This window comes from Pseudonaja textilis, chromosome 1 (assembly GCF_049901715.1).
Source record: "Pseudonaja textilis isolate UNSWEBS1 chromosome 1, rPseTex1.2, whole genome shotgun sequence".
In the NCBI taxonomy this organism is placed as follows: Eukaryota; Metazoa; Chordata; class Lepidosauria; order Squamata; family Elapidae; genus Pseudonaja; species Pseudonaja textilis.
The window spans coordinates 148,292,698-148,306,130 of NC_141990.1; the positions used below are offsets into that span (position 1 = coordinate 148,292,698).

At 37.7% G+C, this 13,433-nt stretch overlaps 1 pseudogene across 1 annotated transcript; it reads right to left on the reverse strand.

Moving 5' to 3' along the window:
* Positions 1-5,791: 5,791 nt before the first annotated feature.
* On the reverse strand, positions 5,792-8,557 carry LOC113442655 (general transcription factor II-I repeat domain-containing protein 2B-like; annotated as a pseudogene). Its single transcript, XR_015741107.1, has 3 exons — positions 8,536-8,557; positions 6,328-7,662; positions 5,792-6,216 (listed from the first exon to the last, which is right to left on the reverse strand). The product of XR_015741107.1 is annotated as a general transcription factor II-I repeat domain-containing protein 2B-like (transcript).
* Between the last annotated feature and the right edge of the window lie 4,876 nt (positions 8,558-13,433).

Genomic DNA, 13,433 nt, shown 5'->3' on the forward strand with positions numbered 1-13,433 from the left:
GAAGTGGGAAGCTTGAATTTATAAACTGGACAAAAATCACAAAAATATTTCATCATGCATACATACACATGCGCTAGGTGAATCTCCAGTGCGTGTCTAGGGCACTGCCCATTAAGCCTTTTGCAAATGAACCTGCAGCATCTAATTACAATATGCTTAAAGAAAAAAATGGAGCAAAAAAGTAGAAACTAGACTGGAGGACAATCAGGCAGAGAAATTCACGCACTAGCAATTGGCTTGAGTGTATCAGTATTCATTTACAGATCGAATGTACCCATAATTTGTAAAATGGCCTTCTAGAGCTATCTTTGATCTTACAAAACTTTATTAGTTTTCATTTAGACACCAAATAAAAGCTAGGCTGAAACTCATAATTTATCAGACAACTTATTCTCAGGGTACAGCTCTACCTCTTGATCCAAAACTTTATTGTTTTGTCCAGTTTGCAAATCAAAAACTGTATTTCCCATTGCTTCAGCTAAAAAAAAAATACTCTTGCCCATTGCTCTTGTGAGTGTTTCGTTGAAAAGGTTAACTTTTGATGAGCTCAATATATATTTGCTTTATATGGTATATAAAGCAAAAGCTACAGTGAAATTATTAATTCAGTCAGACTAATTGATGGCAAGACGTTAAGCATATGTAATAAAATCATCATGAGGTGACTTCATATTTCATCCTGAATCAATGCCTGTGCTAGATAATAGGCTGGAAATGGGCCAGTAAATTGATGTTCAATTCACTCAAGATAAAGGGAATGAGGCCTGTTCTAGGTTGGATTCTTCTCTTTGTAAGACCTCAGTATCTTGGATCTTACACACTTATTAAATTAGCACTGTCTGTCACAGGCCAAATAATATCATGAGCACCCACCTTAGTCATTTTCATCCGTCACAGTTCTTGTGATTGTGTCATTTGTTAATTTTGTCTAAAATAGATTTCATTCTGAGATTGTAGGCTTTAGTTGTCAAGAATGTATAAATGTATCAATGAATGTTGTAAGTGTAAAGAAGGAACTTTTTATCATTTATGATAGACATGTGATAAAGCAAAGAAACACTGAAGTAGGATTCACATCTTAATACAGAATATTCTTAAAATGAATATAAAGATAAAAGAAGATACTTTTCTTTTAGGCCTAATGGACAAAGAACTTGAAAAAAATTGGGACCTTGATGCTATTACGTTAAAGGCAGCAAAATTACTTATGCACAAAAATGGGATGACATTGTGATTCAGTGGTGGGATTCAAAAAATTTAACAACCGGCTCTCTGCCCTAATGATTTCTTCCAACAACCAGTTCACCAAACTGCTCAGAAAGTTAACAACCATTTCTCCTGAAGTGATGCGAATTGGCTGAACCCAACCAATGTTATGATTCCCACAATGGACAAATGTCTCCAAAAGTTGATGGAGCTAGCAGAGTTGGCCATATTGGCTAATTTGATTAAAGAAAAGAACACAATTAATTTTGTTTCTACTTGGAAACTGTTTGTGGATTTTGTGCTTGAGGTGGGAAAGAAATGAAAAATTGATTTTGAGTTTTGCTGACTAGATAGTAAAAATTGAGTAAAAGAAATACCAGTTAAAAATCAGTAACTTTTAATTGCCTGTTTTGTGAGTTATACAACTCAACTTCCTGTGGTAAAGTTTGCAAACCTAGTTGGGCATAGAACGGAAAAGTATCTAGAAGGAAAAACTGGGGTAACTAGAGAATATTGAGCCAAAGGTAGATTGGACATAGGAACCTGTTCTATTGCCAGGACAAAGCAGACTCGAATATCGGAGTTGAAATCAGCTCTTTATTAGCAACTAGTAACTTCAACTGAAGTCGAGCCATGGCAGCCCTTTTTATAGTGGCTGCTCGCGGTTCGCAACCAATGGCATATCTTTAAACTTCTCGCCACTTATGCAGCCAATCGGAACCCGTTGTTCTTAACCAATCATGACGCTGTGTTAACTAACCAATAAGAATGTAGTATTAGAAGTCTATATTTGAATACACTACAGAACCTACCTCCTATAGCAGGGGTCGCCAAACTTTTGAACCTCAGGGACCACCAAACTCATAATTTTAGATCTCAGAGACCACTAACTAGTTCTGTGGGTGTGGAATAATTTGTGGGTGTGGCTTGGTGGTCATGTGACTGGCTGGGCATGGCTTGTATGTAAATATTATAAATATTTATATAAATATTGAATTTTTTATATAAAAAAGAGCAACTTTTACCCAAAAAGTAAGGCAGGCAGATTGAGCTGCTTATAGAATCACAGATTCATTCAGAGATCTATCTATCTGCCATTGGCTAGCTCAGTCTATCACATAAAATTTGCTTGCAAGCAAACTCATAAAATTTACTAGCAAGCAAACTCATAAAATTAACTCACAACACACCATGTATGTAAATATTGAATTTTTTATTTAAAAAAAGCAATTTTTACCCAAAATCAGGCAAAGCAGGCAGATTCCTAAGGGAAGCAAGATCTAAAGACTAGCTAGAAAGTAAGAAATCCAACCATTTCCTGCTTCCTAGCTAATCTAAATCTCCCAGCATAAGAGAACAGATGATGGTCGACAAAAGGAAAAATTGCAATTTTAGCAGGCAAGTTTGCCGGGTAAGGAATGAGTGGGCAGGGAGCGTTCCTGCGGGCCATGTGGGCGGCACAGCCTTGTGTTTCTATGCAGCCTGGATTAATTGCTTTGGGGAGGTACTCTGGGGGTGAGATTTCTCTGCGGCCCACCAAAATTTCTCAAGGCCCACTGGTTGGCGACTGCTGTCCTATAGAGCATGCCTGGTGCTGAAGATGCTTAAACCCCACCCCCACCCACCCCCATTCTTCTGCTTTAAATGAACCCCTGGAATGAACCCTGGTTTGATAATAAAATAGTAGGAACCAGTGTTCAATGTGATTTTTTCAGTCCAGAGAACAAGCTGAGTAGAGATGTCTTATTAGCAAAGCAAATATTTGCTCAAAAAAAACCATGCACACACAAAAGTATGATTTGTGCCTTCGGGAGCCTCAAAGCTCAACCTTAAGCTGGATTCATTTTGAATATATAGCTTGTTTAACTAATTAAAGTGGTAAGTTCTCCTCCCTCCTGTTTTCCACCCCATGGTCCTCTACAGCTAATAAAACTGTCAATTTTCTTTTGCTTCAATGAAAGGTCAGCCTCTGACAAACAGCCACTCTGCCATCTAACAGCCAGCTCCTTTATTAATATTTAAAATGTACACAGTGATATTTCCAAAAGGTCAACATTTTAAAAGACATAAAATGTCAACCCAGACTCCTTACCTCTTGCTGTCTTCCTTACCTGAACTATCATGTTAATGTTCTCTTTGCTACAGCCCTTAGTCACTTAGTTCAAGGTATGTTTAAAATTAGTGAAGACTAAGGGATAACCACTACACTAACCTCTCCTGCAGTAATAATAATAAAAAAGACAACTTGCATTAAACACTTAGCCTCCCCTATAGAGTACTTGGCAGCAGGGAACAAGTAGCTCATATCGGTTGAATGATCGGTTGAACAAGATTGTGGATCAAAAATTCCAAAGCTTTGTTCATCTATTGCCCCGTAGGTGGATGCAGTTCCTACAGCCTCTGGAAGAATAGAAGGAGATTTGCTTTCCATCAAGTAAAGGCCTTACTAGAGCAAGTAAACCTCATGTAAAGGCTGAAGAGGAATCTGCTGATTAAGTTAGTTAATCTTGCTGTCAGAGTGAAAGGGGTTCAAGAAAGAATGTTTCCTGGCAAATTGGATTAGCTCTGGAGATGGCATGTAAGCATGTGCAATTGGTAGAATCAAGTCTTACACTCAGCTCCTGTTCCTACAATATTTATTTATTTATTCATTCATTCAATCAATTTGTATCCACCCATCTCAATAAGTGACTGTGGGTGGTGAACAAAATTAAAAAGAAATTAAGAACAATTTCAATAATATAAAAATTAAAACACATAGCAGCCGAGAATAAATCATACACCGTAATCACTAATAAGCTGAATAGGGTCAATTGGGAGGTTACTGTTTTGTGGGAACAGTAAAAAGGAATCAAACGGTCCAATTAATTAACCCCAACCCAAGAGGCATAGATTTATCCTTAATAGGTCCAGACCTGCATACATTTAAATCACTTCACTTAGCAATACTGTGGTTACACTAAAACCTGGTCCTTTGCTTCTTTCTGCCTGCGTTGTCCTTCAGGAAAAACAACTGGAGACCAAAAGTGACCATAAAAATAAGCTTCTCCATCGCACAATGTTTTGGCAAGAGTTGGCCACAAGTAACACACTTTAGAATATTTCCTGCTGCCTGACTAGCCAATGATAAAGGTGATAGTTATGTTCATGAAATCTTAAAAGTATTCTCCACTAGCACTGCCTGTAGGAAGTGAACAGGAATTCTATATTACTGATAAATTAATTTTTACTGAGTTATTGTTATTGTGTTCTGCCACACTCATAGGTTATTTATTTATTTAATGTAAGGTATTCAATGTCAGGGAACTCTACACATGCTAGACACCAGTGATGGGATTCAAAATTTTTTACTACTGGTTCTGTCGGCATGGCTTGGTGGTCATGTCATGGCTTGGCGGGGAGTGGCAGGGAAGGATACTGTAAAATTTCTATTTCCACCCCACTCCTGGGGGAAGGTTACTGCAAAATCCCATTCCCTCCTCATCTTGCTAACCTGCTTTCCAGCTCCATTCTCCTGTTCAGGGCAACAAAAAAAGACCCAGCTGATCAGCTGGGACTTGAGAGGCGGAGAATAGTTGGGGGCATGGCCAGTCAGAGGTGGTATTTGCCAGTTCTCCAAATTACTCAAAATTTCTGCTACTGGTTCTCCAAACTACTCAAAATTTCTGGTACCGGTTCTCCAGAACTGGTCAGAACCTGCTGAATACCACCTCTGCTAGACACATTAGCAGGTAAGTTTCCCATTCTTTTTCCCTTGTTATATTGAAAGCCACATTTTATGACTCCAATGCCTTGGGTGCAGAGGTGGTATTCAGCTGGTTTGGACTGGTTCTGGTGTACCAGTATCAGAAATTTTGACTAGTTCAGAGAACCAGCAAATACCATCTCTGGTTGGCCCAGCCCACCCACACCCACTATTACCTCTTGTATATTCCTTTGGTTTTTTAGCTGAGCTGATTCACGCGGCTGAGCAGATTGCTGCACCTCAGCTGAGCTAAAAAGCTGCTCAGCTTACCAGCGATGACAGCCCTCCCTGCATGTGCAAAGTGTGCATTAGGCATGCGAATGCAAAGCTCAGCTTACCAGCATTGACAGAGGTCAGTCTTTGAGCCATCTGCGGTTCCATGCATAGAACCGCAAATAGAACCAGTAGGAAACAATTTGGAAACCCACCATTGCTTGGGTGCCTTAGAGGTAGTAAGTGAGATCTAGTATAAGTAGCAGTTGCCCTGTAGAAATAGTGAGAATCAATTTGCTCAAAACCAGTCAAGTTTACAGTAGATCTCCATGAAGTGAGAACATCAAACTATTAGAGTTGTTCTCTTACTCTAGAACAGGGGTGTCAAACTCATTTTCACCAAGGGCCACGTCAGCGTAATGGTTGCCCTCAAAGGGCCACATGTAACTGTATGACAGTATAAATGTAATCAAATGTAACTACTCCTAAATGTTAATTAACTCTTAATTTATTATTTATTCAAATCACAAATATTACATATGCATTTGCATAAATATAAAAAAAAGGTTGCTAGTAGCTCTGTTAATATAACATAAAAAATTTACCTTGTCAAGTTAAGAAACCCACATTACTCCATCAACCAATGATCAATCTATCCAAGTAAGAGAAAAACATCATCCAACATCAGTTATAATAACTTTGTTCAAATCCTTTTTGTCACAGCTAGGAGGGGCAGAATAACAGAATAAGTACAACCAACAATTGTGAGCTGTTAAGAACATATGTGACAGATGTAGCATTTCACAAAAACAAATGGCTGCATATAGCCTTGCAGATTTGTCTGCATAAACATATAAACCTATAAACACTAAATGCATTACTACACATATAAAGTTATATTTGTAAATAACTCAAAATAACAAAATCAGGGTTGTCTCAATTCACAACTATATTGTCTCAAGTTTTTAGGTGAAGTTCATGAGAAGATGCTGACTGTCCCGGAACACACAGAGTGGATCCCCTCTCCTCCATCATAATCCATTGATCATGTTCTAAAAATAACAAAATGTTAGCACAATCATTAAATTGCACAGTTTAACTATTCTTCTTCTTGATTGAAATACATTTTATTATATATTAATTAGGTTTTTAAAAATGCTTACTTATGCATTTTCTGGCTGGATCTTTGATACCGTTTTTCCGTAGCCAGTGTGTCAATGTCTGGTTTTAGGTCTTGAGCAGAAGCAATCCGTAGAACCGCATGGAGGTTCTCATCAGTGATACGTGATCTATGCTTGTTTTTGTTTAGATTCATTATTGAAAACATCTGTTCGCACAGATAGGTGCTCCCAAACATAGACAGAACACAGGCTGCATGACGCCGAAGCTGTGGCATTGAACCAGGGGGTATTTTATGCTAAAAGTCCTGGATCGCAACATCCTTGAACTTTGCTTTCAGGCTACGATTGCTTTGAAGCTCGATTAACTCCATCTGAAGGTGCTGGGGTGCAGTGCAGACATCGGTGGTGAAAGGATCGGGAAAGATGGCAAAGTCTGAGTGCTGCGCTTTAACGTCAGAAGCGCCAATCAAACTCATTTATTAATCGGCTCACTTTGGTAGCCAACTGAGCCCATGAAAAAACACCGGGAAATGAGGCTGAAATGCTTTGACAAACAGGAAAGTGAGCAAGATTGTCCTGTTTGACTTGGCACATCCACAGATCAAGTTTACACTGGAAAGCCTTGATCATGTCAGACATCTGCGTAATGACTTGTCTACGTCACTGCAGCTTCTGATTCAGTTGGGCGAGATGCTCGGTTATGTCACATAACATAGCAAAGTCACACAGCCAGTTGGGATCTGACAGTTCAGACACAAATTTTCCTTTACTTAGCATGAAAAGAGCAATATCTTCCCTAAATTCAAAAAATCATTTGAAGACTTTACTCCTACTCAGCCACCATACTTCTGTATGGTACGGCATCTCTCCATGCTCTGAGCCCATCTCCTGCAAGAACAGCTGGAACTGATGGTGATTCAGGCCACGCACTCGAATGAAGTTCACAGTTTTCATGACCGTGGTCACTACATGATCCATCCCCAGCACCTTCCCGCACAACGTTTCTTGATGAATGATGCAATGATACGTTACCAGAGGCATTACTTTTCAGCATTTTGTCTTTTATTAGTCCAACCAAGCCCGCTTTTCCTCCACACATTGCGGGTGCACCGTCTGTAGTTAATCCCACCAACTTTTCCCAAGGCAATGCATTTTTACTCATGGACTTCTCCACCATATCAAAAATGTCCTGTCCCGTTGTGGTCCCATGCATGGCATCTACATCCAACAGCTCCTCAGTGACAGAGAGGTCCGACTTCATGCCTCGAATAAAAATGGATAGATGCGCTATATCCGTGTTGTCTGTGCTTTCATCAAGAGCTAATGAAAAAGCTATGTAGCCTCGTGTCTCTTGGGCCAGCTGCGTCAACAGGTTTCCTATAAGGGGTAGTGCATCTCTGTTTTAAGTCCACTGAGCCAAGGCTGCCTGAAGACATTTCTGAAGTTTTGTGGCTAGTATGATATTAGTAAGCACTGTTACCTTCTCACCAAAGTGGTACCTATTTATCTAATCACATTTGCATGTTTTGGAGTTGCTGGGTTAGCAGGAGCCAAGGCAAGGATGGGAGCTCAACTCATTGTGTGGCACTCGGGTGTCGAACCTGGGTTGCTGGATTTCTAGGTGACAAGCCCAGCGTCTTAACTGCTGAGCCACCGTGTGGCCCCTCTTTTAGTTGAAGCTGTGAAAAATATAGTTATAGGCTGGCTGTAAGCCAATAAAAATCAAGACTGCTAATGAGATAGAGACAATTGTGAGTGATCCATTTGCCACTGGAGGTGAAGTTTGATCCTTTTCTGGAAAAATTGACACTTTTGGGTGATCAACCTCCTAGTCTAGAAAGCTCATTGATTCTGCTTTGGCACAACGAGCAACAATCTCATCATAAGCATTTCTGCTAACAAGGCACTTCCATATTTGTCAAAGAAAATAGTAAGTGTTGGCAGGATGCTTGATACTACTCTAGGGGTGCTGGAAACAAATGTGACTTATTGCCTACTTGTTTTACTGCTTTACTCTAGTTGGCAAATATATCACTTCACACATTCTTACAATTATCAGAATCTGCGCTTTTTGAATAAATAAGCTGGAACCGGAGCCAAGTTGATCCTCATTTCTGGTCATCAAAACTGTAATTAAGCAAAGTGTTTCAGAGAAATCAGTGACATGCATGATAATATATTAATTTTGCATAAACATGACTACGTTTGTGCATCATTTCCTTCACATGGTATATGTTGTTGGGTTTTTACCGACATTTGGATAGTTTGACATTTTTAATGTTTCGAAGATGTATAATGATCAAAATATTTGTTTAAAAAAACCTGCAGATTTACCGAAATTTGAAACGTAAATTGGAACTTGAAGGAAAGCACATGGAGGAAGATATACAGAAAAAATGAACAGGTTAAGTTTCAACTTGCAACTATTTGTTTAGCGACTGTTTGATATTACACAACAGCACTGAAAAAAGAGACTTGTGATCAGACTTCATCCTTAAGACCATTGCAGCATTGCCAAGGTCACAGGATCATATTTTGGGTGCTTGGCAACTGACACATGTTCACAATGGTTGCAGCACCCTGGGGTCATGTATAATCATTTGCGACCTTCCCACAAAAGTCAACGGGGAAGCTGGGTTCACTTAACAACTGCTTGATTTACTTAGCAAATACAGCAAATCACTTAACAACTAGAGCAAAAAGGTCATAAAACCAGCCAATATTCACTTAAAAACTGCCTTGCTTAGCAACTGAAATTCTGGTCCCAATTGTGGTCATAAGTCAAGGACTACCTGCATACATTATGAGGTTCAGCTGCTATATTCCTAGCAACTGCATTGTTGTTTTTCACATACTATGCCTGGACGCTGCAAAAATTATCTACAAACCATTCCCGCTCCCACTTCCTGGTATTTCTATACAAGAAGTAAAATTCTTTTAAAATATTTTTTATATATAACAGAACTATATAGTTGGAATGCTGGGTCGGACATGGGAGGAAGTAACAACAAGAGATAAGCCTCCTTTGACCAACACAATGGAAGCAAAAACAACAGAGCTAATTACTGATGGGAGGTGGTTAGAAGGGCCTATCACGTGTGCAAGGCCTAAATTGATTAATGATATTTAAAGGCAGAAATCTCTGTAATGGTAGCTTAATACCAGAGGTGGTATTCAGCAGGTTCTGGAGAACTGGTAGTGGAAATTTTGAGTAGTTCGGAGAACTGGCAAATGCCACCTCTGAGTGGAGATTTTACAGTATCCTTCCCCTGCCACGCCCACTAAGCCATACCCACAGAACCGGTAGTAAAAATATTTGAATCCCACCACTGCTTAATACTCTGGCGACGTCAGCAGAGGCTGATGAAAGCAGCTTAGTAAGTACATTAAATGTAATTTTAAGTTCCGGAGATGGCAGGATGTCTGTTTCTTCTTTTACAAGTATACCTGGAACTTGTATTTTTAGAATAGTTTGTAATATATATATATATTAAGGGTTTATTTGTCCACTTTCTGTCAAAAGGACTGATTTTACTTTTTAGTATACATGCTATGTCAAAATAACTAACTGAAAAGGTACAAAAATATTTACATGCAATGAACCTTTGCTTCAACAAACCTCAGAAACAACAGACAAAATTTCCATTGCAAATACGTAAATTTGTGTTATTTGCATGAGGATATTATTATGCACATGATGTAAAATAATATAATTTCCATCACATGCATAATAAAATTGCTGCAGGCATAGTCTCTTTAATGGACTACCAGGATCAATGGATTTCAATTCCCACCAACTAGTTTGTTGAATTTTTACAACTACATATCACTCTGTTAATAATGTGATGAAAGGGAAGGGAAAATATTTTTAATAATTTTTTTTTTTGAATTGTCTCCAGACTTTTAATCATCTTAGAGAAGAGCAGCTGGTTAAAGGCTTAGAGACTAAAACTTATGAAGAACAATTGCAGGAATTGTGTATGGCTAGTCTAAAGTAAAGAAAGACTAGGGGTGACATGATAGCAATATTCCAGCATTTGAGGGACTGCCCCAAATTTAATTTATTTTCCAAAGCCCCAGAAGGCAGGACGAGAAACAATGGATGGAAACTAATCAAAGAGAGAAGCAATCTGGAATTAAGGAGAAACTTCCTATCAGTGAGAACAATTAACCGTTAGAAGTTGTGGGTGCTTCATCATTGGAGGTTTTTAAGAAGAAACTGGATAGCCACTTGTCTGAAATGGTCCAGGCTTGAGCAAGGAATTGGACTAGAAGACCTTTAAGGTCCCTTCCAGCTCTATTCTGATTGATTGGTTATTAATGTTCCTTTCCTTTTCCCCTTTGTTGGAAAAAAAAATCAAGTATTACAAAACAACAAATTTCAATAATCTATTGCTGTAATCCATATTATCCATATTACCTTTGCAGTGTTTTAAAATATGTCTGGCCATTTCCCTATGTTAAATCCTATAATTCTTGATGCCTTGATAGAGTCCAAATCCTGAGCTTAAAATACTGTATACATCTTTAATATCTATTAAGGAATGTATAACATGTAGTCAGCGAAACTTTTTCTTATAGGAACCTCATTCTAAGATTGAAGAAGACTCATTTCACAGTCTTTAAAGACTGTCTATGGATTTACAGGATCGGGAATTACAAGCTCGCTATTTCAAAAATCTCATCGAATAATTAATATCAATTAAACAATTCCATCTGTTTTGTATAAAAATGAATTATTGACTTCCAGAGCACAACTCATTCACTAAACTTGTAACAGATATGGAGATTTAGAAGCAATCTTGGCACCAGAACCAAATAATCTAAGTAAAAAAAAAATGTTTAAATTGAATAATTGCCAAGATCTATGATGTATAAATATTAGTGTTTAATTTGGTTGTACAAAATTTTGGAAATCTTTTTCAATAAAACTACAGTGGTACCTCAGTATTCATTGTTAATTGGTTCCTGAAGGCACAATGAGTATCACAAACGATAAATAGCAAACAAAGTTTCTCCATAAAAAATAATATAGTGAGGCCCAAGGCAGTCATCACTGACAAGTTCTAATTTGTGTGTTGAATACCAAACAAATGATGAGTACCGGGATAAAATTTTCACGTCAAAATATGCTGAGTACCAAATTTGGTGAGTTTCAAAGTAGTTGCATATCAAGGTACCATTGTAAAACAATAATAGTGTGAGAAGCCCTGTTTTCCAAAACAGATTTACCTGCTATTTTAAAGTCAGGATTATTTCATTGTGCGAGCTTCTCATGAATCAAAAAATAATATTCAGAGAGTCAAATTGTAGACTCTCTCTTTCAATCAATAGCTGAATCCCCTAAAAAATTAAAACTGAAAGGTAATCTTTCAGATATGGAAAGCTAAATGTAACTTTCCTGAAAACAATTGAAACATATACAGTAAAAACCTTGAACTCATTTGGAACATGTGTATTCACTTCAAATAATAAGATGAAGCATAGCATTGTTTATATTAATCTTGTTGGAAATCATGGTTTTGTTTAGAGTTGTTTGGAAAATAAAAAGCAGCTCTCTTATATATATAAAGCTGCTGAAACATGACTTTTTTTAAAAAAAAGAGACTCAGATGAACCTCTGGATCACATTTATTATTGTCTTCATAAGATGCACTTCTGTAAGTAAGATTTCACTCATATCCATTTATTTAATGTTTTATGGTTCTGTGGTAATTAGAAATATGAAGGCTATAGATCATATTCCAACTTGAAGGGATATGATTATCAACCATAGGCCTCTGACATATAAAAGAAACTTAACTCTAGTTTGTTGCCAAATAAGGATAACATGACTGCATTTGGGATAGACTTTAGAAACAACTAAACATGATTATTTGGAACAATCACCTAGTGAATAGCAACAATAAGGACTCTTATAAGGAGTCATTGTATTAAAGAAATACTTTATTTTATTTGAGCAAATAACTAAATTAAAAGAGATAAATATTTGGGGGGGGGGTCACAAAAGAACAGTGGTTCAATTAAGTCTTTGGCTATAAATGTTGTATAATTTTGGCTAGTCAGCACCAAGTTACCAGAATCTGGTTTGGTCACCAAAGAAAGGGCCTGCTGAAAGTTTTCTCCCCGCACAAGATCCCTAGGACATGGGTAAGGTAGCAATCTTTCCTTGAAATATTAATAGTGGAAATATTGAAAAATCTTGTTGAACCTCCCCCCAAGAACTTTGTATAGCCCCCACTTTGCTACAGTTCCAAAAATAAGTTTAAAATGTTTTATGTGCTTCCAGACCCAGCTGATTGACTGAGTGCACCCATCTTAGGTTTTATCTTTGCTTTCTATGATCCTTTTTTGTTGTTGTTCTGATTCACCAATTTATTGTTAGTCTTTGGTTTGTTGTTTTTGTCAATGATCATGATGTTGTACATCTCTCAGAGCCCTTTGAGATTGGGGTAGTTAATATTGCAAAAGTAAATAAATACATTAAACAAGCAATAAACTAATTAAGAGCTAAAGACAAGTGAAGACAAGACAAGACAAGTAAAGAGAAGTTTGCTACCCTGAGATTGCAAGCCCAGTGGCAAAAATTGAAAAAGTTTCCAGCCTTCTGAAAATGGAAAGTAGAATTTCAGGATGTGGGAATTGTTTTGGTTTCTTTAAGACTGTTAATAAATTACTGGGACACCACTCGATTTTATGAGAACAAAGACAACTAAAAATCAGGCAAAATGCAGATTCAAATGCATATGTTTCTCTCATGAGCCTTGTAGCTGTCATTGTTGTAGCAGCAAACATTATTTTATGATCTTGAATTTTCTTAGTAAAATCCAGGGGTGGGGAGGGAGAAACAGATTTATTTTCTCCACATCAGTCGGGGTGAGTTCTTTTAGCATGCTTTGCTGTTTTTTTATGATAAATCTAGGAAAGTTCACAATAAATAGCCGAAGCTTATAGGCTTTACAATAAGAAGGGACCGGAACACAAGCTCTCTTAATATCCAAGTGATAATCTGGAAGAGACAATCTTTCACATGCTATTAGGGCCTCTATAAAGAAATCCAACTGTCTCTTCTCCTCTTGTTCTGGAACTCCAGCCAGCAAAGCAGAGATTTGAAAGACATTACTTCAGCCTGAAGGATTTTATTAGCC